The sequence below is a fragment of the Ochotona princeps genome, chromosome 6 (assembly GCF_030435755.1).
Source record: "Ochotona princeps isolate mOchPri1 chromosome 6, mOchPri1.hap1, whole genome shotgun sequence".
NCBI classification, from domain to species: Eukaryota; Metazoa; Chordata; class Mammalia; order Lagomorpha; family Ochotonidae; genus Ochotona; species Ochotona princeps.
In genome coordinates this window covers 13486413-13507025 of record NC_080837.1, presented here as the reverse complement: position 1 = coordinate 13507025, position 20613 = coordinate 13486413, and the positions used below count along the sequence as shown (strand labels likewise).

At 46.6% G+C, this 20613-nt stretch overlaps 1 protein-coding gene and 1 long non-coding RNA gene across 4 annotated transcripts in view; one reads left to right on the top strand and one right to left on the bottom strand.

Annotated features, from left to right (window-relative positions):
• LOC131480449 (uncharacterized) overlaps window positions 1-12012 on the bottom strand; it is a 31293-nt gene extending 19281 nt beyond the window's left edge. The window contains exon 1 of the long non-coding RNA XR_009245536.1: window positions 11886-12012. This is a non-coding gene — a long non-coding RNA (uncharacterized LOC131480449). The remainder of the gene's footprint in view (window positions 1-11885) is intronic.
• A 1224-nt stretch (window positions 12013-13236) lies between these two features.
• Window positions 13237-20613, top strand: part of GLCE (glucuronic acid epimerase) — a 91695-nt gene continuing 84318 nt past the window's right edge. Inside the window, exon 1 of one of the 3 annotated variants that reach the window (XM_058665624.1) lies at window positions 13237-13617. The gene's annotated coding sequence lies outside the window, so the exon portion shown is untranslated. Of the gene's footprint in view, window positions 13618-13665; window positions 13939-20613 lie in introns of those variants that run through there. The other 2 variants (XM_058665626.1, XM_058665623.1) reach the window with 2 other exon arrangements.

Here is a 20613-nt window from a genome sequence, read left to right as displayed (position 1 = left end):
AGCACACAGTCAAGTCTTGCCATTTTAACTGACGGTGTGATCTATGCAGCAGGTCTGAGTGGGAGAGGAGCAGGGGAGGGCAGGAGGGAGATGGGATCAGCTTGCCTTTGGCAGGTTTAGGCAACAGCTCTAAATGGCTGAGGCTGAAGGAGAGCTATTGCGCAAGGAACTTGCTTCTGCTTGCAACTTTCTGGCTCTCAGATATTGGAGGCAGCACGAGCACACAGAACTAAAGTGTATCCAGATGTGCGATTTCTGGACCAGCTATGCTAGGTCTGTGTAGAGTGATTAGATGAGAACTATGGCTTTCAGTCTCAGGGTGTTTAGGTTCCATAAAGGTGGCCCAGCGCCCAGCAACCAGGAGACGTGAGGTTAGTAAATACTAGACACAGCTCTTCTTTGTAAGTTTGGGGAAGTTTATTTGTAGACTTCTTAAAAACCAGCAGAGCAGACTCTGCTGTATAAATCCCAATCACTCCCTGTAACTTGGTGGCACAGTTACCATACAAATAGCCATCTGTTTCAGTCACTAAAGCAATGCAGCAACCCACCCCAAACTTTGATGTCATTTCATGTTCATGGACGCCCGGGTGAGGAACTCAGACATGCACGACAGGAAATCTTGTTCTCTGACCCCTGAGATCTGGAAGCTCAACTGCGAAGAGTCAAAGGCCTGGGGGCCCCAATATTTGGGCCATCACCTGCTGCCTCCCCTGATCTTCACAGCAGGAAACTAGAACGAGCAGGTGGAACTGAGAATTGAACCCCAGGCTCTCCAATACAAGATGAGGACCTCTTTATCTTGGTGTCTTAAACCCTACAGCGAATGCTCACCCCTAAGCTTTTGTTTTCTAAGGTGAAATAAACTTTCTGATGAAAAGTACCCCTCAAAGAGAGAACACATTGGCTTTAGGCTACAGTGTCAGCCTTTGTATACCGTGTTTAGTGACTTTTCTCAGACACTCTCCAGAGGAGGTCATAATTATGGAGAGGTGGAGAAGAGTTTCTCAGAAGTAAGAGTATGAAGAAGGGAAAGCTCTCAGAGAGGAAGTGACCAGGGATGCTACCAATACTCCTCTACACTCTGGTCTCAACTCACTTTTCCAGTATCTTTCTCTGAATGTCTGCCGACACTTCACACTCACCCTCCAATGCTGACATGGTGTCTGACTCCCTCAAGACACGCCACGTCTTCTCATGCCTCGAGGCCTCCCCCTGCTTTCCAACCGCACTGTCTACTGCGTTGCTCACACCTCCATGTCCAGGTTAAAGTCTTCTCCTTAGGGAAACTGGCAGGTCTCTCAGGGAGTGCCCATGGTTGCTTCCTGCATGTTCCACGGGCACTTTGTTCAGGCTTTCTTCCAAGACTGATTCTGCTGTGTGTCTTCTACCATGTCCTCCACGGTAAGGGACCATCGCTACCTTGTTGCTGGGTTCTGTGTCACTTTCCAAGCAATGGCTGCTGCATCAATGAGAAGTTTCCGACTTCACAAGGCTCCCCCAAAGACCAACTCTTGTCTCAGGCTCCATCCTGTATCCCTGGCTCTCTTTTGACCTCTCAGCTCTCATTTTATCTTGTTGATAAATTAGAAAAAAAATCTAGGTGTTTTGAAAATGAGTAAAGGGAAGCACCATGTATGAAACATCCAAGCATCCAAGCGATATTTATATGGCTTTGACTTTGGAAAAGATTTAAAATCAAATGTTGATGCATGAAAGACAACAAAAATGCCAATTGTTACGTATCTGCTATATTCCTGGGTCGAGGCTGGAGCCTACAAAGAGACATGACAAGTTTTGCCTTTTACCTTGTATTTCAAGGAATCTCTTCATGTTTTCCACCCTCATTTTCTGAGAATAGTTGAGATGAAAATGTTCCACCCTGCTACCCACATGGGAGACCTGGAGTGGGGCTCTTTCTCTGGCCCCAGACATGAATCCATCTCTGTCCCGTGGCACACATTTGGAGAATGAATAAATGAATGGGAGCTCTCAACCTGTATGTCTCATAGACAAATATATGAAAAGCAATGAATGTGTGGATAGGAAGACAGATGAAAGCCTCTGCCTCTCTTGCTTTGAAGAATGCTGTCTGTGTCCTGCCCACAAGCTGATGAAATACAAGCCCAAAGGGAGACTATTGTGGGGGAACATCGCCCACCCTGCAGTTAGAGACAGAATCCTGGAGGGAAGTAACCATTTGTCCAGCACTGTGTCTGCACCATGCCTTGTCATTCCGGGCTCCCTCGATCTCTGGGTGAGAGTTTAATTATCCCAAGAGCTGCTAACTACTTCTCCCAATAAAATACAGCCCATCCTGTAATGATCAACTCATTACGATCCCTGGCACTCTGATTCTTCATCCTCGGCAGGCCAACCTCCTAGGCATGTGGAAGAGTGTAAATGTTAACAGCCTCATTCTTCATTGCCTATAAAAACTCATCTGAGTATCTAAGTCACAGGCGATGGTCTAGTGCCTGCAGCCAGAGTTGTCATTCCGGCTCCTGTTGGCTGAAGGAAGGAGCGGTGATTCTCTGTGTGAGAATGTGTGGCATGCAGAGCTGCATGGAGAGAGCCAGGCCTCACTAACACGTGGACACAGTTCATCCACAGTATTACAAGGGGGAAAGGGGACATTCACCTGACATGATTGGTTTCCTCTCCTGTTGATTGGTGTCAGGCACTGGCTGGCCTGATTCATCAGAGTTGCTTCTAAGTTTTCACTCTATTTTTGAAGTCTACCAGACCTGGTGTTCAAAGGCAATTCTTGCTGATTTTTCTGTTACTCCTCTAATCTCTTAGCTCCTGCCATCTTTTACCAGCTGACCCCAGAGACTGGGGTCAGCTTGCCTCCTTTCCTGAGTTGCCTCCTTTCCTGAGTTGCCTCCTTTCCTGAGTTGTTGTTTCATGATCTGTTGTGCTGATTGCCTTGCTCTGTGCCTTGCTGTCCTCTGGCTGTGGTTGCCAAGGTGACTTTGTCTCCTCCCAAACGGGTATAACTTTCTCCAAACCATACCTAGCACTGTAGCCCAGAGGACTGACACCAAGTTGGCCATGCTGAGGCTAAACATGCCTGTTACTCGGACATTGTCCCTGGCTCAGGGAAGATATAATCTTGTCTGTTCACCTGTGGTCAAGCTTTTGTCTGTGCCAAGTCTACATCTTATCCTTTGACCTGAATCTTTTTAAAAAAGTTTTGACTGGGCTCCCAGCTTCAGATCAACTCGGCTCTGGCCATTGCAGCCATTTGGGGAGTGGACTGTCAGATGGAAGATCTTTCTTTCTGTTTCTCCTTTTCCCTGTAAACCTTATCTGCATTTCCAATAAAAAATAAATATATATATATTTTTAAGTTTTGGTTATTTCCTTCCAAATGGAGACCCTCCCAGAGGCTGGAGTCCAGTGGCGGCCTCAGACCTTGCATTCCCAAACTTTTTATTGTCCTGTTTAGTGTATGTTGGGCTATGGCTGCCAACGCCATCATGGAGACCTTGACTTTCCACCTGGGCTCTGACCTTTCCCTGTCTATCACATTGCTGACCACTCTATTTTCCTTCTTCCCTTATGGCCTTCCTGACGCTCTCTGTTGGAAGACCTGTCCAAAATCCTGCTGCATTGCCTCATCGACGTAGGGTAGATCAGCTGCTCTAACAAGCAATGCCGGACTTAGTAGCTTTAACACACCAGTGTGTTTCCCACTTCAGTACAAGTATTTAACAGTCTACAACAAAATGGTCAGAAGACCACCCTTTCTACCTAGTGGTCTTTCCTTAGAGGATCTTGGAATCCTGCATGGGTTTCTCTGTATCCAGCCAGCCAGTGGATGAGGGAGGCGAGATAGCAGAGGCCTGGCCAAGAAGTGGTATTCGTCGCATCTGCCTCTCATCACTGCCTAGAAACCTAGAAGAGAACGTTTTCCTGAGTGCCTGGAGCAAGCAGCAGTATCCTTGCCAAACAGTGGAGGGATCTGTCTCCCCCAAATCTAGTGCATCTCCCTTCCCCTAGTTGACTAGCTGTCCAAAGTCTGGAAACACTAGGGCTCCTGGTTCCTCTGAAGCAAAAGAGGATGTGGTCCAAGGATGTGTCTTCCCATTACCTGAGCAGAAGGTGAAAGTTAGAAGGGAAGGCACTCCAGGGACAACCTCAAACAGTACATAATCTTGCAAACCGGGCTCTTTTTTAGCAAATGACAGCCTTCCATTTCTTTCAAGAAATGTTCATTTTCCCCTCCTGGGGACTTGTTAAGAGAAGAGATACTCAAGTGATAGGTACTTTACAAATATCTAGTTGGAAGGGGGTAAAATGGCAGGAGGAAGAATTTAGACAAAACAGTGTAGATCACCATGGAAACCATCTTAGCACACACTGGGGAGAAGGAATCATTGTTAGTATGGTTCACATCTTGCAGAGATAGCCAATCAACAGATCCAATTTTAGACCCTTCAATCATGCCGCCTTCAACACATTGTGGTTAGTGTGGTCACAGAGCACACGATGCTGTTCGAGAAGCCTTTCTCTTACCCACCTCATCATCTCTAATGAAGGTAGTACTTCAATTAAGGCAACTTACTATTTCCACGTCGGTTAATTTGAAATCAGTAAAAGGTCAAGTTACCGTTAACATTGAGTTTACCAAGATATTCTACAAGTCTGTTTTATTCTGGCAGCAGAGGCTCGTAAGATCATACATATTTAGCTGTAATGTGCACAAGGAAAGCAGGGATGGAGAGAAAAAAGCCATTCTTCATTACCCAAAAGCAGTAGTTCTTGGACTTTTCTGTCCTAACGTATGTGAAAAAGTCTACAGGTGTGGATGACTGTTGGTCAATAGTAATGATTCACTATGACTTGGTAAACAAAACCAATGGGGATTGCTAATGAATAGCTGATTCCAGAGACTTCTAAAGAAGATATCAGCAGAGAGTAGGGGCTGTTGCAAGGCAGGCTTCAGAATCACCACAGTCCCCATGCTGGCCTCAACCCTGTCATCTGGGAAAAGCAAGATTTTTTCAGTTACCAATTTTTTTTAAAGATTTACTTGGTTTTTATTTGAGAGATTTACAGAGAGAGGAATGATACAGAGAGCAGATCTTCCAATCACTGGTTCACTCCCCAAATGGCTGCAATGGCTAAGGCTGAGCTGATCTGAAGCCAGGAGCCAGAATCTCCCTCCAGGTCTCCCACACAGGTGCAGAGGCCCAAGGACAGTACAGCCTGTACTGATTTACCAGGCTATAAGCAGGAAGCTTGATAAGAAGTGAAGCAGCCGTGATATGAACCAGTGCCCATATGGGATGTTGGCGCTTGCAGGTGGAGAATTACCCAACTGAGCCATTGTGCTGGCCCCTTTCATCTGCTAGTCTCACAGGCCTCCATACCCACCCATTCTTCTGGTGCCTAGACTTCCTGGGGAAAAAAGTGAATGCCTTCTTTATTGGGCAGCAAAGCCACAGTTTAATCTTTTTTTAAGATTTATTTGTTTTTATTGCAAAGTCAGATATACAGAGGGGAGAAACAGAGAGGAAGATTTTCTGTCCAATGATTCACTCCCCAAGTGACTGCAACGGCCAGTGCTCAGCCAGGAGCCAGGAACTTCCTCCAGGTCTCCCACGCGGGTGCAGGGTCCCAAAGCTTTGGGCTGTCCTCAACTGCTTTCCCATGCCACAAGCAGGGAGCTGGATGGGAAGTGGAGCTGCCGGGATTAGAATCAGCGCCCATATGGGATCCCAGCGTATTCAAGGCGAGGACTTTAGCCGCTAGGCCATTGCACCGGGCCCTCCATAATCTAATCTTACGGTTCCCAAATCTCAGTTTATGAGCTATGTATAATGAATATTTCTGAGAAATGTATTTTCACACTCTTCCGCACTTTTCTTTCTAACGGTCTTCCTAATTTAGCTTTCCCTGTGCATTCATGGGAAATTGGTTCCAGGACCCCTTGCAGATACCCAAATCAGTAAATACCTGAGTCCCTTCTATAAATGGTCTACTGTTTGCACATAGCCTACACAAACCCTTCCATATCTTGCAAGTTGCTTCTAGGTTATTAGTATCTGATACAACATACATGCTATGTAAATCATTGTTATTCTGTATTATTTAGGGAATGACAACTTTCTTTCTGTCTTTCCTTTCTTTCTCTTTTTCTTTTTTCTGCAGACATGTGTTGAGCATATCCTGTGGGGACTAGGTAGTCCCTGGGGTAACCCTCGTATTTCATCTGTGTGCCTCTTTCCCCCTCCATAACTTCTCTTCTTCCTACTGCGAGGATTAGCTTTCCTCCTGTCCTTCTCTCTGTGACCTCAAAAACTGTTCTCAAGAAAGCACAGCCAGCTGTTATTTGCAATAAGATTTTTACTGTGTTCCTAGAAGACAGCGTGCAACATTTGATCTTTCCTTATTATATCCAGTGACTCTCCATTCAAAACTTTTAGACACCAGGTTTACAAGTAAGGGAGATCATCTCAAAGCAGTTCTGTAAAGACTTGACTTCCTACTTGGAATCTGCATGGATTTTGTTCTTTCTTATGCTCCTTTTTGTGATCAAAGCAGAATGGAGTTGAGCACCTTCAGAAAAGCATAACATTGCTTTTAGGATGAAGTTCCAAATCTTTCTCATAGCACCTAAGAACATGCATAATCCTGCCTTCTTCCTAACTCTTAGATGTTTGGTAAAGGAAATCCATATTGGAATTTTGTCAGATCTTTGATAAAAAAAATGGAATCTCAGTCTGTTTTGATTTGGGGTGTTCAGTCCCTTTGCCACTCTGACTCCCACTCTTGCTTCCAACGCATCTTAAATGTTAACTCGAGGCCCGGAGGTGTGGCCTAGCGGCTAAAGTCCTCGCCTTGAAAGCCCCGGGATCCCATATGGGCGCCGGTTTTAATCCTGGCAGCTCCACTTCCCATCCAGCTCCCTGCTTGTGGCATGGGAAAGCAGTTGAGGACAGCCCAAAGCTTTGGGACCCTGCACCCGCGTGGGAAGACCCGGAAGAGGTTCCAGGTTTCCAGCTTCGGATCGGCGCACATCGGCCCGTTGCGGCTCACTTGGGGAGTGAATCATCGGACAGAAGATCTTCCTCTCTGTCTCTCCTCCTCTGTGTATATCTGGCTGTAATAAAATGAATAAATCTTTAAAAAAAAATGTTAACTCGGACATCCCTGATACATGATCTTACAGCACCTACTAATTTCCATAGCACCTGTCATGGCTATGCTCAGAAAGTGTACCTCAAAGGCTTCCGTCATTCCAAGAGTTCTACCTGTTATTATATAACAAACATCTATCAGAGTTCTGCGCTTGTAGCAAACCCTTGTGGAGTGTATGCATGATCAATCATAAGTGCTGTGCCTCTAAAACAAACCTTCTCCTAGAGTTCATTTACTATTTGGCAATAAAACAGGGCTTACTCTTGCCTTACTGAATGGTCACCTGCTGTTGAGGTCATACCATTTGGGGCAGAATTTTCACCTAGCTTCTTCTCTCCTATTTGGAGTTTTCTCACTTCAATCCAACCTGTGAGACCACATGGCCAATCTCCCCCAAACCTCAGTCTGACCAGGCCACTTCTTGATTGAAAAGCCCACGATGGACTGGAGTTGGTGCCATACAGGCTCGACCTGGTCTTCAAGGCCGTCTGTAATATGATCCTTTCCATTAGTTCTGTTCTGATTTACCCTCCGAGGTGAACTGTTTGTTCCAACAGGTGTTTTTACACAGGGACTTTGAGCTTGCTGTTTACAGTAGATATTCCATCCAGAAATGTCCCCTTATCGAACTCTTCTCCATTTGGAGAGCACTACTCGGGTTAGGACTCTTTCAGGTCCATGTGACGAGACCGATCCCAAACTGATTTAAGTAAAACAGAGAACTTGCCATACATAAATAATTTCTTTTCTGATTCTCATCTAGTCCAGTAACTTCTACCCACCCCTCAAAAAAGAAATGGTGGGGTGCTGTTACCCTAGCTTCTGGTAAGAACATCTGAGTTTCCCTTAAGGGAATCACGCAACTCATGTTGCATTCGTGCAATCTTGTGAGGCTCACTTCACTCTTATGTTCCAGTAGGAGTTATTTTTTCCCTCTGTGGAAAGTCCTCTCTCCATCTGCTCCCTTCTTTCTGCTGCTTCTGGCAGAAACTATGACTTATTCTGTACGTTCTGCACAACTTACACCTGCTAGCCATGCAGTGTGTTAACTATGCTTGATAGTGAATGTGTGAGAGAAGGGTGGAGAACTCATCTTTCTAGGATCTTATAGTCCAAAGACTTGATGTTTCTCTCCATTGCAAAGGAAATGAAAGATCAACACATCTGCGTTATGATCATTGGAATCATAGAGATGCAAATATATCTTGAACATATTTTTATACCTGTAAGTTATCACCTGGTCAACTTATGGTTATTTATTTATAAGTATTTATTTACTAAACAAAAATTATTTTTTTAATTAAAAGGCAGATTTACAGAGAGATAAGGAGAGAGAGAGAGAGAGAGAGAGAGAGAGAGATCTTCCATCTTACACTGGTTCACTCACCAGTGTAGCCAGAGGTTTAATCTGCTACACCATGGCATTGGCCCCACTATTTAGCGCTTTGTAAGCATGACCCATCTAAGTGATTCTGAGACATGTAAAATGGAGTTAGACAGAGAACATGCTAACTGGTCTTCCTTCCATGTGAATTTTCCTCTTTTCCATTTTAATAGAGAAACTGCTCTCTTGATGAACCTTAATTTACCAAGTTAAACAGACTTCAGCAATACAGCATTATATTCTGAGAGAATTTCAATATTCTTGCTGTCAAACACACCTTGTTCTCACATAGGTATTTAATGCTGACAAGATGTCAATTTTACTTTGACAAGGCCCCAATGAATGGAGTTTTCAACTTTTTATTCTTAGCCAATATGAACTATAGCACCTTACGGCTACAAATCCCTTATTCTTTGCTCTTTCGTTAATGTGAGTGCCGATAATGAGCAAGAAATGGGTTTTTAGATTTTGGTCCAGGAGTAAGAAAAGATAGAACATTCTTACATTAGCTATGTAGTGCTTCATAACAAATGACTGCAGAATGTATTAGATTCTAGCAGTATTATATCATCTCACAGAGCTTTTATGTGGAATCTGGGGGAGGCACAGCTGGGTGGCCCACGAAATTATGTCAAGGTTTTGAGCTGGGGCCAAAGTCAGCAAAAGGTTAAGTCAGGCTAGGCTGTAGGTTCTAAGAGGACTCACTCACATAGCTGTTAGGCTGGAGTTGCCTGTCATGCGAACTCTGCTTCAGTACCCTGACACCATGGTGGCTGGGTACCTCTGAAGGGCATGATCAAAGAGAGATGGAGGAAGAACCAGCAATACCTCTTATAGCCTGGTCACATACAGTCACTTCTGCTATACTGGTTTGCCAGACGCAGTCACTAAACCATTCACAGTGGGGAGCAAAGTCAGCCTCACCGCTCCTAAGGAGGTGTATCAAAGCTTTCTGGACATAGCTCATCCCCACCCTCTTTATTCTCCCTCTTTTTGCCTGGTTACCTGCCAACAAAGGAATCAAAGTCAGCAGTTCCATCTGGGGATCACACATGGCCAAATGAACATCTATCCCTCAACCCTGGGGGTGACTCACCCAGAATTTCACCCTTCCAACTGAAGAAAAGCAGTGCTCCCCAAAACTCTAAAAGGATGGAATAGTCAGGTCTGAGAGAACTAGATCCTTCTGGTAAAGTCTCCTGCAAGTGTCTTCTATGCCGTTGTTAAGTATGCAGGGGAACAGGAGGCAACTTTCCCAGGGGACAGTCAAGGAGTGAGGGAAAAATTGAATTTGGTTTGTGAGCTGTAAGAGAAAGCCTTGGTTGTCCTCACTTAGGTAAATGGTCAGAATGCAAGCAGCGAATGCTAAGGCCTGAGTAGGAAGCTGGCTGGTCTGTGTTCCACTGCCGATTGGCAAACACCAGTCACAGATGGTGACAATGAGGCCTACGAGTGGCCCCCAAATTGTGGGATCAAGCAAGTGCCAAAGCCGCACACTAAACTCACCTGTAGCCCCACTCCCTACAGCCCCCGCCAGGAGCGATGTGCAAGATCCAGAGGCCCAACCTCAGGCTTGGACTGCCAATGCTGAGATGAGGGTCCATTTGCCCCTCCCCACCCCGAGTGGCTCTTAAGTCTGCACTGTGTGTGGAGTGGTGCGCTTGACACCAGATGGAGAGGTTGTGGGAACAAAGCGTGACTGTCAGGCCACAGAGTGACGCAGTGTACCACCAAGACAGATGGCAAGAGCAGTGCCCCTGTCTGGGGGGCTTGCTGCTTTTTCAGCACTCCTGCTGCCTGCATACCCTTCAAACTGGCCTCTTCAGAGTGTCTGCTTCTAAAGTGCTTTTACTTAGAAGTCAAATGGAAATGTCCTAGGCTTCACTTCAGGCTGAGAGCACCTCATGGTTTCTCTTTATATTTAGGGATACCCAACTCTCTGATGCACTCATTAATAGGGCAGTTATAAAAGGTTAATTGATGGGCCCGGCGGCGTGGCCTAGCGGCAAAAAGTCCTCATCTTGAACACCCCAGGATCCCATATGGGTGCCGGTTCTAATCCCTGCAGCTCCACTTCCCATCCAGCTCCCTGCTTGTGGCCTGGGAAAGCAGTCGAGGACGGCACAATGTATTGGGACACTGCACCCGCGTGGGAGACCGGTAAGAAGTTCCTGGTTCCCAGCTTCGGATCGGCGCGCACCGGCCCGTTGCGGCTCACTTGGGGAGTGAATCATCGGACAGAAGATCTTCCTCTCTGTCTCTCCTCCTCTCTCTGTATATCTGACTTCGTAATAAAAATAAATAAATCTTTAAAAAAAATAAAAAATAAAAGGTTAATTGACAAAGCTGAGAACCAGAAGGAAGGTTCCACATCATGATCCAGAGTATAGAATAGAATTTTCTTTCCAGTCCATTCCTGCTAGAGAAATAGCTGTGTGGAAACAGAATGGATGGGACACATGGAAAACCCAGAGGTTTATATTTTGAGATAAACTTATGTTGCATGTCACGATCCTACTAAGAAACCCCATGGCTCCACAGCCACTTGTTTTCCTAAAAAGGTTTTCTTTATGGGCCCAGTGTGGTAACCTAGTGCCTAAGTCCTTACCTAAATCTACCTGGATCCCATACAGCTGCCGGTTCTAATCCTGGCTGTTCCACTTCCCACCCAGCTCCCTGCTTGTGGCATGGGAAAGCAGTTGAGGACGGCCCAAGGCATTGGGACCCTGAACTCACATGGGACAGCTAGAGGAAGCTCCTGCTCAGATCGGCTCAGCTCTGGACATTGGGAAGTGAACGAGTGGACAGACAATCTTTCTCTTGGTGTACTCTGTATATCTGCTTTTCCTATTTAAAAAATTCCTTAAAAAAGGGGGGCTTCATTATGTGTTTGAAAGGCAGAGTGACAGAGAGAAATGGAAAGACAGAGAAAAAAGCCTTCCATCTCTTGGTTTATGCCACTAAACAGTCACAATGATGGACTGGGCAAGGCTGAGGCTAGGAGCTTCTCCTGGGTTTTTCACGTGGGTACAGGGGCCCTCGCACTTAGGGCATCTGCTGCTGGTTTCCCAGGCACATTAGTAGGGAGCTGGGCTGAAAGTGGAGCAAGTGGGACTTTTTTTCTTATTGGGTGCTGGGTTAGCAAGAGACATCTTAACCTGTTATGCATTCTAGCTACTACCCTCAGATTCAGGCACGGGGGGCCTCCCATACGAGGCTCTGCTATGTAGGCCTCCAAGGGTAACCTTCTAAAGGACCTACACATGACACAGCTGGTCCTGCTCCCATTTAATACAGAGTCAAGTTCAATCAGCTTGGCTAATTTCTAAGACTGTTTCCTCTGTAAGCTCACCTCCTTCTGTAAGAATCTTCTAAACAGGTCAATGCATGGTCAGGTTTGCTACGCATCCTCCTCTGTGCTCTGATTCATCTTTTTTTTTTCTCCTCAGTTTTTTTTTTTTTCATTTTTAGGAGTTTATTTATTCACTTGAAAGGAGGGAGAGAGAGAAAGAGAGAGATCTTCCATCCCCTGATTTACTCCCCAGATGATCTTAATGGTTAGGGTTGGTCCAGGACTGACCCAGAAGCCTAGATCTCCTTCTAGGTCTCCCACATGGGTGGCAGGTCCTGGAGTTCCAATAGAGGATGCCGACATTGCAGGCAGAAGCTTAGTCCATAGTGCCACAACACCAGCCCCTGCTTTTCTCCTCAGAAAACCTCCATTTCTACCACGGTTTATAAGGACCCACTGTGTTCCCACACAGCTCAAGCCTCATAGCCGCACCCATGTCCCCTCTGCCCCAAGTCTTTTAACAGCTTTTGTCTGGGCCACTTAAATGGCACTCAAAGTGTGCAACCATGTGTGGCCATTTTTCTTATGAGGCACAAGGTGTGGCTGTAAGATAAAGAGACATCAATATGCAACAGTTATCAAACCAGAAAAGAAAACGAAAAAAAAAAGTCTGCGGAGTAGCTAGAGAAACAGGATGTAGTTAGGCAGGGTGTGGGGGGGGGGCGGTCAGCATGGTCAATAGGGTAGAGGCAGGTCTCTGGGGGGAAAATGCACCGTCCCCCCCCCCAAAAAACAAACCACCCTTTCATTGGGCACAAGAACTCTTTTGTAACCAGCAAGAGGGCAGCAGATTATGTGAGCAAATGCAACAGGGTAGTGGTGGGAAAAAGAAGAGATGAGCAACTGGAGACATCTTCAATGTTTCTCCAGAAGTGTGATCCTGAGAAGAAAAGACATTGGCTGGCTTTGTTCTGCTCAAAGGATGGGAGAGGAGAGAGTACGAGGGAGAAATTGGCATTGGAGAAAGCTGATGAAACAAAATCTGGACATGGTTGCTATGGGGGATACAGGTGCAAGGCTTAACCCTGAGGAGGAAAAAGAGCGCTTCTTGCTGTGACCAGGAAGCCAGGAGGGCAAGGTGGGTGAGGGCTGCGAGAGAGGCGCAATAATGAAGATGCTGGCTGTCAGGACAGAGACACGCTGGGAAAGCCACATTTCCTGGGGCATGTCCAGATTCCATGCACTTCATTATCTGCCTACATCCCTTCCTTTCACACTGATTCAGCGTCCCGCCTGTGCCAAACCCCCCGGGAACTGGGTGCTGCAGTGATAGGACTTTTTGTGGGATTTGAGAATTTGCTATGCTGTTGATTGGAGCGACATCCACCTCCTTACTTACCTGGAAGATTTTTTTTTTTAAGTATGAGGAATAAAGACATGAATCCGAAGACAGCCTTTTGTCAGCATCAATGTCCTGGGCTGGGAAACATGAGCATCTTAACAATGGCGCCCTGTTGGAAGTGGAGAGAGCGGAGAGGCCGACGGGGGTGGGGGTAGAGGGGCGGCGTTCTCCCAGCTTCGGACGCGCCCCGTGCACCACAGGATGCGCTGTAACCAAGGCAACGGCGCCTCAATTTGCAAAGGTGAGGAAGCCGGCTTCCCTCCTCAGGTCTACTAGATGCCTGTATGGCGGCCGAGCAGGAGCAGGAACTCGCCCAGCCACTTGCACCTCGCCACCTCGGCGCGAGCGCCCGCGGCCTCGGACTACCTCAGGTCGCTAGTACCTCTGCCGGTGAGGGTGGGGAAGGGGCGGGACGAAGCGCCCTTCCCCTTCTGCCATTGGCGGCAGTCGGCCCCGAGTCCCGCCTGTCGCGCCGCCGCCCACTGGCTGCCGGGGCCGTCGCTCGCCGCGGCTGGGATCTCGCGGGAAGAGCGGCGGGCACGGGGCGGCTCGGTCTCCCGGCTGCGCGCGGAGCGGGAGGACGCTCCTCACAGCGGCGCTTCCTTGCGAAGAGCGCGGAGCTGCGGCAGCGCAGGCCTGGGCCGCCGCGTCCCTGCCGCCCGCTCGCCGTCCTCAGGGCTCACCGGTCCGCTCGCCTCGGACGCTGCCCAGGTGAGGAACGGCCGGAGCGCGTGTGTGTGGGGAGCCGGGACGCCGAGCCGCCAGCCGGGCGGGCTCCGGGCGGGCTCCCGACGGGGGCGGCTCCGGGGACTGCGCGGCGCTGTCTGGTGGGCGCGAAGCCTGGCGGAGCCGGGGAGCGCGGGGGTCGGGGAGGCGGTGCGGTGGGGCGGCTGCCAGGGCGCGCCCGCGGTGAGGGGGCGGCTTACTGGGGGTGGGATCCTGGGGCTCTTCCGGCGCGGGGTGCGGGTGGCGGCAAAGAGGGTCCCGGATCTTAGGAATCGAGGAAGATTTATAGGGGTTTGAGGTTCCTGGTGGTGGGTGGTAGCCGGATTCCGGGACAGGGGTTCATTTTGCAGGGGTCCCGGGCTCTTGGGGAGAGGGAGGGCTATAAGATGCAGTTTACAGGGTTCCGTGTGAGTGGGGGTCTTGGGGCTCCTTTGAGCCAAGGTGGGCTTCAGTTTCGCAGCCGTGGGCTGAAGAAGCGCAGCGTTGTCTCCGGGTTCCGGGCACAGGTTCTGTTTATCTAGGGGTGAGAGAGCGAGGTGTTGGTTCTACAGGGCAGGGGCCGCCTAAGTGGGCGGCTGGGGGCGGAGGCCAGCATCTTTTGGGGGGCATCTGCTCTGCTGCTGCCCCCGAGCGGGGCTGTAACTTGGCCCTGTCTCTGGTCTTTTTGGGGGCGATTTAGCGGGGGGGACCCCCCCCAGGAGATCCCCTCGGGGTGGGTGGTGACTGTGCGGGCGGTGAGCAGGGCTGGGGCATCCTGGAGCGGTTTGGGTCTGGTCTCTCTGGAAGAGGTGGACTCAGCGCTCAGTTGGAGGAGTGATCCTTGTTGCCTAGCTGGAGAAAACCATGAGTGGGTTTGTTCCTGCAGTTTTCTTTCCGCTGCCCCGGGATCCCTGTGGGGGCGCGCAGGGCTCGCTGGTGCTCTGGGAAGCCGAGAGTGGCGGCGCGGTGGGTGGACACGCGGTCTGTACGTTGTGTAGGAGGCGGTGCCCGCAGGTGCAGCGTGGGCACAACTCCTGTGCAACTGGAAGCTGCTGAGGGCGGGGACGCTGTGCGGCTTGAGCTTGCCTTTCTGAGTGAGCTGCTTTGCAGATCCTGCGTCCTCAGCTCTGTCCTGAAGTCTTGGAAAGTCCTGTAGTGCGGGCAGTGGGCTCGGGCTCAACGGAGAGGCATGGCTCCAAGTACAGCCTCCTCTACTTTCCCAAAAAGAAAAAAACGAATTGGAATTTGTGAAGTCCCAAAGCAGAAACCTTATTGGCGACCTGTAGCCATGGCTCATGCGGTTCCACAGGGTTACTGTAGAGGCATGTTAGTTAATCTTGAGTTCTTGGTCACCAGCCGGGACTTTCGTTGAATTTCGCAAGATGCCTGTGTGTGTTTGGGGTTTTGAAATACTGTGTGGGCCTGAAAGTCTGTGCTGCTTTTGTCCGACAGTTCTGTAACCTGGGGAAACACACAGATTTGGGTGTGCTAAAGCATAGAATTTTACCTGCCACAGTCTTTTTGTGTGTGTGAAAGGTTTTTAAAATGACATTTCCTTTGCTTTTAGAATCAAAGGGGTTAGGAATACTGTACTTTTTGAATCTTTTGGTCATTTTTAAAAGCAAGGGAATGTCAGTATTTGACCCTTGGGGAGGGCTGTTTTTGTTGATGCTGTGCAAACCAAAATACCGCATTGACTCTCTCAGCTATCATAATTGATCAGTTGTGCAGGTAAGTTGATTGGAATTTGCTGGTGGAATTTTCTCCCCTCCCCAACTCTTTTTAAGAGAAGTGATCAGTTAAGCTCCTTTTAGACTTTTTTTGCCCCCCCCCCAAAAACCCAGCTTTCCTTATTTTTAATAAGTGTAAAATAATGAATCAGCCAGTGCTTACCTATTAGGTGTCTAGAGACCGGAGGAGTACGGTTCCAGCTCACATGCAACAGTGCTTCAAGAGGGGGAGGAAGGCAAGTGTAAGCAAATACAGAGAAATTGTGATGCCACGTAGGAAGAAATACCCAGGGCACGTGGGGTTGAACACTCTCATTTTATAATTCCCAGATGACAGTATCTTTAAAGTTTGTTACAGTAACCAGAAACCGAGTAAGTTAGTACTCTGCCAGCCAAATTAAGGAAGCTTAAGCTATAGAGAGTTGAGTTTGGGTGTTAACTCTATTTTGGTTCTGAAGATGCTTGTGTGTAAGGATTCCTGTTCACATTCTTTGGGTTGGGAAATCCTTCAGGAAGGATGCGGAGGAACAAGAGACAGCTTTGTGTGTGTGTGTTTGTGTGTGTGTGTGTACATATATATTTAAAATATATATTACTTGACTCTACTTCAGTCTGCTGAGTGACTCAACTCTAAATAGAGGAGTCCAGAAATAATGCTTTGGTCACTGTCAAAATTTGTGAAATGTATTAGTCAGGCTTTTTGACAGTGTTGCCATTCCCCCCCCACCCGTTGGAAAGTCAGATATACAGAGAGGAGGAGAGACAGAGATCTTCCGTCTGCTGTTTCACTCCTCAAGTGGCCACAGCTGCGCGTACTGTGGTGATCTAAAGCCAGGAGCCAGAAACTTCCTCTGGGTCTCCCACATGGGTGCAAGGTCCCAAGGCTTTTAGCCGTCTTTGCTTTCCCAGGCCACAAGCAGGGAGCTGGATGGGAAGTGGGGTCGCTGGGATTAAAACTGGTACCCATATGGGATCCTTGCACGTGGGAGGCAAGGACTGTAGCCGCTAGGCCACCGGGCTAGGCCAATAGTGTTGCCACTTCTACCTGTGTGTCCTAATAGAGGAGAAAGGTATTTCAAGTATCTAAAAGTTATAAGGACTCGAAGTGGAGTGAGAAGTGCAATAAAGTAAGAAAAGGCGCAGACAACTCTTACACCATGCTAAGGAAGAGGAGTATAATATAGCTTACAACCCTGTGTGTGTGTGGAAAGCATGAGGAGTATTTATACAAAGATAATGTAACCTTACAACCCTAACTTTAGTGTGTGTGTGGTGGAGGAACAGGCATTCTTCAAGGAAACCTTCACTTCTAATAGATATGTTTTTCTTGTGAGACACATGAACCATAAAACTAGTTTTATAGTTTCTTCATTACACTGCTGAAAATGATAGTACCAAAGTGTCCTTTGAATTATTATTCAGAATTCTAGACTCATAAATGTGATATACTAAAGCAATTTCTGAAAAGGAAGTCGTAAGACAAGGATTCCAGTCTTCATTTTGCTGCTCGTAGTGTGACCTTGAATAATCTCCGAGTCTCTCAGTTTCCATATATGCAATCAATACAAAACTAAAGCAGAAGACACCCCTGTTAGTAATCAATACAAGCCCCGTACCCAAGTTTGTACAGCATTGGTTTTTATGTTGCAGACCTGCAGTATCATATATACATAAAGATACAGATCATGGAAGCGCGGCTAGTTCTCAGGATTTACCTGACTAGCCCTAAGTAACTTTTACATATCACAGCTAATTTTAGAAACCTTTTTTAAAGATTGATGGGAAATATTCAACTCTAGAATATATGTTTGTGAAGGTAAATAGTGTCCTTGAATAGTTTAGCTCTGTGATAATAACTTAGCATTATTGTTGTTGAGTGTTGATCCCTGGTTGTGTCACGAGTATCTGCAGCATCATTCCGTGTCCTTATTGAACTTGGGATTCCATGAGGTATCTCACAGCTGCCTCGGAACTTAACTCCCGCTCATCATCCTTCTATTACCATGAAGGTGATTCTTCAATAATGTAGACCCATTTGTCGTTTCCTTCTTGAAACTCAGACTCTTTGCCTGCCTTTTTATCCATGCAAGCTCTGCCATCCTCTTACTCATCTTCTTCTTCCCCTCGGTGGGTCCAGGCCCCAGCGGGCACAGTGAGCGTCCCTGCCGCCTGCCTTGGAGGCTCTGCGGATGTTCGGATGTCCTCCCACCCTCCGGATGTCCTTCCTGCTCTTCCCTTGCCAGCAGCACCAGCAGCTTTGTAGGCCTGTGTGTCCTCTGATCCTCCCTCCTTTCTCTCCACCACAGGGCTCTCACACACCATATTGACTTCATTCATGTTGTGTTGATTATTTATGCTCCTCCTTCTTGGGCTCAGAGGCAGGTTTATGTTGGCCTCACTACTTTTTGAATCTCCATTGCTTCCTTAGTTGTAATTGATTAATGTGTTTTAGTGTCTAAAGTGAATTAAACTCAAAGCTCAGTCGCATCGTATTTTCCTAAAATTTTTAGAGTTTCCAAATTGTCTTACCCTTGCCCCTATGACCACAAGCCAGTATTGTAGTTCTTGGCCTCATTTTTAAGAAATGAGACTTGCCGCCCTCTAGGAGTGAAAGGTTACTCTGTTGAAGGTGCAGAAGACTTGGGTAATGCTGAGGCAGCCGCCAATCCTCCTCCTTCAGGTTGCTGGGAAGGTCTCGGGCATAGGTGGTTTGGTAGTTATTTGGGAAAGATAGTTGTAATGTGTTCAGGTTTTTAAGTGCATTGCCTTTAATTTTTCCAGCAAGTCCTGAAATTATTAAGTTATTGATTTTAATCATTTGCTCGGGGTCAGGCTCCTTATTTACTGTGATGCAGCCCAAGATGGTGTGATGGACTCCAGAGTCCTTATTTTTCCTAACCCACTGTTACCTGAATGTGACCGCTTATTCACTGCTAAAGTTGTTAACATGTTTTAATTCATTTTCAGGTTGTAATGTTTATGCTTTCAGTCCTTTTAAGAAAATCAAGAATGGAGAATTTGCGATTGATTGGACTTTAGGGATTGTTTAATCTAGGTCCTCAGTTAGCAGATGAGGCTGTCAAGTGCAAGAGTGATTGACTCAGTATCCCAAGCTGGTTGGTCTGTAACTGCTAAAGTACTTGTGAACTGTGGCTGCTGTTGTGAATAGTAGCTACAAAGCTGCTATTAGAAAGGAAGACTAGGTGCCTGCTTTTACCCATAGGAAAAAATCATTGAAAAACTGGATGTTGAGGATCTGAGAGTGCTAAGGACATGATTTGGAGTCAGTCCTGACCTTGGATGACATGGAGAGACTCCTGAGTGCCTTCAATCCTGTAGTTCCCTGATCTTTTTTTCCCCGTTTTTTTTTTTTTTTTTAAGTTCTACAGTTTATTTGATCATATATTTGCTGAGTTAATATTAACTTAACCTATAATCATGTAAGTACCAATCATGGATCAACTAATGCGAGTGGGTATATATGTATATATGAAGCTGCCGTAAGTGAGCCAGCTATAGTTGTGCAAAAGAAAATGAGCTTAAGTGTAGGATGGGCAAGTAGTTAGAGAAGCTCCTGTGTGGAAAGACTCAAGTTACATTTACGTTTAAATGAAGGATTGGAGTGGTGTGGAAGGCGGGTGAGATCTCTGTCTCTCTTTTACTACACTTGATCCTAGCCCAAAGGCTGCGAAGCGATTCTGTCTCTGTCCTAGCCTCATTTTTACTCTTTTACTTAGCTCATTCCTGCTCACTTCCTTTCAGGCAACAGTGACCTCCTCACTGTGTCGTAATGTTTGGAACGTGTTTTTCCAGATACTCAAATTTCTCACCCTTTTACTTCTTTAAGGTTTCAGTTAATGTCCGCGTTTCTGTTTTGCTTGTGCTGTCCTCTTGTTTAAATTGCCTTCTCCCTTTCACCCTCTGTCCCTCTTGCTTACTTGCGTACTTGCTTTGGGCACTTGTTACTAGCCAACATACTCTACATTTTTATTTTCCACCCCTTCTAAAAAGCAGAAGAACTTATGAAAGCATAGGTTTTTACCCATTTTATTTGATGATGTATCTCTAACCTTCTGTCCCTTTATTTTATAGAGTAGCTGTTCACATTTATGTTGAATGGATGAAACAATGGAACCTTAAAAAGAGCAGGAACTTAAAGGTCATCTGACCTAACCCTGTTAGCTTTTCTTTCCTTTCTGGCAAGCACAGAATAGAAGAAACTTTCCATGGTAGGGTTTTTTGTTTGTTTTTTCATTTATTTCTTGGCTAAGTACCTAGGAGTTAACTTTAAGTATCAGTCAACCTACTAGTTGCCGTTCGTCCCTCCATCCACGTATACTGTAATGCACATACAAGGACCTGAGCTCTCAGGGTGTGTCTGGGTCAGCAGACTGAAGGTGCTTAGGTGCTTGGAGCATCATCAGCATCATCTCCTCTGAGGTACAGAGGGTGGTCCACCTAGAAGGAGGCACTTCTCTTGAGGCCTTTGCTCATACCTTTTCAGCCCCCAGTCCCTAATTTATAGGTTTGAAAGAAAAGACAGATTTCACATTGGAGCTCTCTGGAAAGATCTTTCCAATTTAGATGCCAATATTGAGTATTAAGTTAAAAAAAAAAACTTTGTGATAGGCTAAAGATAAGCAAAAGGGCAGGCAGATGATCCTCATTTGTATTTCTTTGATTATAAATGAAGTTGAATGTTGTAAGTTGTTATAGAAATACTAAAATATTTACAACAAAATATCCTTAAAAGAATGTTTCGTGCATTCATGAGGAAATATTTTAACTGAAGTTAATGTTACTCTGGTCTTTTTCTTTTAATAAATTAGTATTTGAAGTTATTGCAAAGACATACCAAATTCAAAGACCCAAACCATTTCTTCAGATGCAAACCACTAGTATCAGCTTCTTAGATCTATTTCTAAAGACACCATAGATCATGTCTGTACGG